Consider the following 5,553-nt stretch of genomic DNA (forward strand, 5'->3'; position numbering starts at 1 on the left):
CAGCAGCGATGGAGTAAACTGCAGGTTCAAATCAAGTCTCTGGAGTACATCCCCCACTGGGATGGGTCCTCAGTCCTTTGTGCAGAGCTTCAGCTTGTAGCAAAGTCCCTCCAGAGGTAAGAAGCAGGGTTGAAGACCAGATGGAGATGATGCATCAGCCTTATATAGGCTTTTCCAGGTGTAAGAACCTCTTTGTAAGAACTGTGGAAAATTACAGCAAACTGGAGTCTGGAGTCACATGGGCCAGTCCCTGCATACCTTGCTGAGTCACAAGGTGTGTCTGCCTTCTCTCCATTGGTCAATTGTGTAGCTGATGGTCCGTAATGGGCCGTCAAGCAGGCTAAGCAGAGCTAACACCAGCTTGTCTGGGATGCTTCCCCCAGAAGCACAGCACCAACTTGAAATACAGACAGCATAGAGCCAACATTTATAACTTCAACTAAAAATGATACAGACACACAGACAGCATAATTATAACCAGCAACCCATAATCTGGTTTTAGACACCTTATATGACCCCCTTTACCTAAGATTTGGTGCCACTACAGGACCTTGGTTGCAAACCATGTTCTATATGGTCCCGATTTATATCAATAACGTCACAGACACAAGAGCTACTTTTGGGCAAACACATTCCAGAAAGGCATCTAGTCTTCATTAAATGACATGAAGAGATGGCGAATCCACCACTTTCCTTGGTAGCTTGTTCTTGTGGTGAATTATCCTCGGTGTTGAATATTTGTGCCTTAGTTGTAATGTGAATTTGTCTCTTTTCACCTTCCAGCCATTGGGTCTTGTTATTCCTTTCTCTGCTATTTTAAAGAGTCCTTTAATACCCAATATTTTCTCTCCATTAAGGCACTTCAAGACTTCAATGAAGTCACCTTTCAATCTTCTTTTGATAAGCTAAGCAGGTTGAGCTCTTTCAATAGCTCACTAGAAGGCATTTTTCTCCAGCCCTTAGAACATTTGGTCGCTCTTTGCTGCCCCAGCTCCAATTTCACAACATCTTTTTCAAACAAGGACACCAAAACTGAAGGCAGTATTCCAGTATCAGTCTCACTGATGCCGTGTCACCTCCTGTGACGTTATTGACATAATCTGTAACCGTATAGATCACCGTTGTGACCGCTGTTCTATTTGTAGCCAATATTGTAGAAAAGTTGTCGCGTAAAGGGTCTATGGAGAGGTTCTGATTGGCTGATTATAATTATACTATTTCTAGATGTGTATCATTTTGATATTTGACGTTATGAATTCCTGCCCATTTCCCCACTGGCTGGAGCATGGCTAGAGTGTGTCTGTGGTTAATGATGTTGCTGTAGATTGTTCGTTTCCTGCCTTGGCAATTCAGATAGTGCCTTTTCCCAACATATCTCCAGCACATAATTAGTTCCAATAACAGGGGCAGCTTTTCTCTGGGGCACTGTGATTTTTTGGGGAGATGGTGGCTCCTTTCTTTCCTCACCCTGGAGTAAACTCAGCTTTTTATTCCATGGTTCATGTTTTATGGAATAACAACATCAGCATGAAGAAAGAGGAGAGGGAATATCTCACTGCCAGGGCTGAAGGTGGCCACGTCTCCTCTGTTTGACTGTTACCATTGCAGGAGAGAAGGTGTCAGTGGAATCGAATGCCCTGGCTCAGATGAGAGAGACAGGGAGATTTTGCTGTTCATGGATCCATGCAAAGGACATTGTGTCTCTGTGTGAAAATAGGGAGGGAAATGAAACACCCACCTGGTGGTGCCCAAGGCAGAAGGGACCCGTATCGGATTAGAACAGGACACGTTCTCAAGCAGCATGTTTCTCACTCTGCCCATCTGTCAGGTTTGATGATTATCGATGGAAATATTTTGCCATTGGGTCCTGTGTTTACACAGAAATTGACATTTACCAACAAACACGTAATTCTCCCAGTCCTGCCTAGCCTGCCGGGGGGGAGTGTAGAAGGACAGAGTCACTCTGCCCAGAGCCCATGCCAGGCCTGGGCTCTCCATGCTGCCCACTTCCCACAACGCTGGGATCCTTCCCTGAGCTCCCCCCAGACCTCTGCCCCCCACCCCCACTGCTGGGCTCCTCCCACACTGTCCAACTCCCTGCTTCCAGGATCCCTCCCCACTGCCCTCCTCCCCGCTGAGCAAAAACTCGACATTATTCCAGGGCCGCCCACAGGATTCAGGGGGCCTGGGGCAAAGCAATTTCGGGGGCCCCTTCCAGACATAAAAGCTGCAATACTGTAGAATACTGGATTCTCGTGGGCAGCGGCGTAGCCAGGGTCTCACATGAGGGGAAGCGAACACATTAAAAAAGGCACCACCCAACATATCAAATTACTAATTACATCCACTCCCTCCCACTTCCTGCCCCCTTCAGAACCCTCAACACCCCCCCACTCCTTGTCCTCTGACTGCCCCCTCCTGGGACCCCGGCCCCTAACTGCCCCCCTAGAATCCTACCTGTCCCCTGACTGCCCCGACCCTTATCCACACCCCTGCCCCCAGACAGACTGCCAGGACTCCCACACCTATCCAACCACTCCCCGCTCCCTGACAGGACCCCCAATATACACCAAGACACACCCCGTAATCCAAAGTGTGGGAGGTGCGGGGCAGGGATCATGCACCGCTCCTGCCATTGAGGGTACATGGGCAGCTGCTTCTGCCCTAGCACCTGGCTCTAGTGTGTAGCCAGAAGCCCTTGTGAGCAGGCAGAGGGATCCTGCTAGCAAAGGGTGCGTTTGATTTTAGAGTCTGATCCAAACAGACCCAGCAGAGAACCCAACAATAGCCCTGCCTCTGCCATCCCAGCACAGAGCCCATAAACAAGAGAGGCAGAGACGTGCTTGATATCGTGCATGGGGTGGAGAGGGAGCACAGACCAGGGACGGGGCATGGAGAAAAACCACAGAGAGGGAGAGAAGGAGAAAGTGAGGAAGGAGGAGAAGCCAGGACTGTGTCTCTGGAGGGAAGGTGCGTTTGGATGCAGCATGTTAATGAGACCCTTGCAAACACAAGGGAAAGAAGCAGGGAAGGGATTGCAGAGGACAAGCCGGGCTACTCACTCAGTCTCCCCTGTGGGGCCCTGTGGCATTGGGTAGCAGGGCCCAAGAAATGAAAATCTCTTAACCACAGAGAATTGTTAACTGCTCCCAAATCCATTTGTGCCACGGCTGCAAGCTTAGAAGAGCTTAAGCTGTGAGCTGCATGGACGGCCTCAAGAAACCTCTCTTGTGTGGAGCCTCAAGCAGGTTTGCATTGTATGACGCAGATGAAAAGCCCAGCAGCGAAAGCTTGCAACTTTCCCAGCTCTTTCAGCCGCATTTGGGGCCTTTAAATCACTCAGGCTGCATCTTCCAAATAAAATGCATTAACAATACAGCTCAGGCAAGTGAGCCGGGGGCCGTGCAGGCTGCCCGGGCCAGCTGATAGCACTTCCCGCTAACGGCTGCTTTTCTAGTCTTGTGTTTTGCTGTTGGACAGAGGCCCAGACTTCCTCCCATCTAAACCCCCCCCCCAGCTCCCTGACTGCCCCAGCCCCCAGAAAGTCCCCCCCGAACCATCCAACCCTCCCCCTGCTCCCTGACTGCCCCCCAGGACTCCTCTTACCACCCAGCAGCTCGAGCCGCAGGCTGCCTCTGGAGCCAAAGTGAAACACATGCCAGCACACAGCCCCTCCCCCGCAGCGTGCTGAGGCAGCGGGTGTGTGTGTGTGTGTGTGTGCAAGGGGGGGTCTGGCTGCTGGAGGCCCAATGGGAGCTGGAGGCCCAATCAGGCCCCGGCGGCCAATCAGCAGTGCCGCACTCTGCAGGGGGGGAGAAATCCAGATCTTTCCACCTTATTCCAAATTCCTACTAAGGCGCCACTTTGGGGGAATGTGCTCAGTGGGGGAGCGGCAGCCCCCCCTGCTCCCCCCTAGCTACGCTCCTGCTTGTGGGGGCCCCTGCAAGACCCAGAGCCTGGGGCAAATTGCCCCCCTTGCCCCCACCTCTGGGCGGCCCTGCTAGCAGCTGTTCTGGGAGCGCAGGGGAGGAATGACTCCCCCTTCTCTAGCTTCTCCCCGTGGGGCTCTGGGGAGCAGGGAGGGTTGTGTGATAAATTCCATCCAACTCCCCCTTTGATCCAAGCCGAGGGGCGTCTCAGCCTCCACGATCCCCTTGGCAGGGCCAAACAAGGGACGTTTTCCACTGCCCAGGAGACCCAGCCAGGGACTCAAGGCCGCCCCAGACTTTCCCTTTCTCCCTTCTGGGAAATCAAGTTCAAGTTTTACAAGCAGCTAAAGAAGCCTCAACCCCGCATCTGAATTAATGTCACATTTCTCACTGCCCGACACAAACAAATGTCATTTCAATCCCACATGAGTCTACTTCAGTCATTCCTCAGCCCGATTCCTTCACCCTCCTGCCTTAGCTTAGGGCATTGCGCCACCCTGTGGCCGCTTCATTTCCCTTCTCAGTTTCACACAGACACACAATTTCCTTTTCATGGATCCCTGAACAGCAAAACCTCCCTGTGTCTCTTGTCTGAGCCAGGGCATTCGATTGTATTGACAACTTCTCTCCTGCAATGGTAATGGTCAAACAGCGGGGACGTGGCCACCTTCAGCCCTGGCAGTGAGATATTCCCTCTCCTCTTTCTGCATGCTGATGTTGTTATTCCATAAAACATGAACCATGGAATAAAAAGCTGAGTTTACTCCAGGGTGAGGAAAGAAAAAAACTCCCCAAAAAATCTCAGTGCCCCAGAGAAAAGCTGCCCCTGTTATTGGAACTAATGATGTGCTGGAGATATGTTGGGAAAAGGGACTGTGTGAATTGCCCAGGCACGAAATGAACAATCTACAGCAACATCATTAACCACAGACACACTCTAGCCATACTCCAGCCAGTGGGGAAATGGGCAGGAATTCATAATGTCAACTATAAAAATGATACACATCTAGAAATAGCATAATTATAATCAGCCAATCAGAACCTCTCCATAGACCACTTACACGACAAGCTTTCTACAATATTGGCTACAAGTAGAACAGCGGTCGCAACAATGATCTATACGGTTACAGATTATGTCAATAACATCACAGGAGGTGACACGGCATCAGTGAGACTGATACTGGAATACTGCCTCCAGTTTTGGTGTCCTCATTTGAAAAAGATGTTGTGAAATTGGAGCTGGGGCAGCAAAGAGCCACCAAATGTTCTGAGGGCTGGAGAAAAATGCCTTCAAGTGAGCTATTGAAAGAGCTCAACTGTTTAGCTGATCAAAAGAAGATTGAAAGGTGACTTCATTGAAGTGTTGAAGTGCCTTAATGGAGAAAAAAGATTGGGTATTAAAGGGCTCTTTAATCGAGCATAGAGAAAGGCATAACAAGACCCAATGGCTCCTTCCTTAGAGGTTTTTAAGGTCAGGCTTGACAAAGCCCTGGCTGGGATGATTTAGTTGGGTTTGGTCCTGCTTTGAGCAGGGGGTTGGACTAGATGACCTCCTGAGGTCCCTTCCAACCCTGAGATTCTCTGATTTTAGGAAGGTGAAAAGAGACAAATTCACATTACAACT

Source organism: Mauremys reevesii, linkage group 14 (genome assembly GCF_016161935.1).
Source record: "Mauremys reevesii isolate NIE-2019 linkage group 14, ASM1616193v1, whole genome shotgun sequence".
Lineage (NCBI taxonomy): Eukaryota > Metazoa > Chordata > Testudines > Geoemydidae > Mauremys > Mauremys reevesii.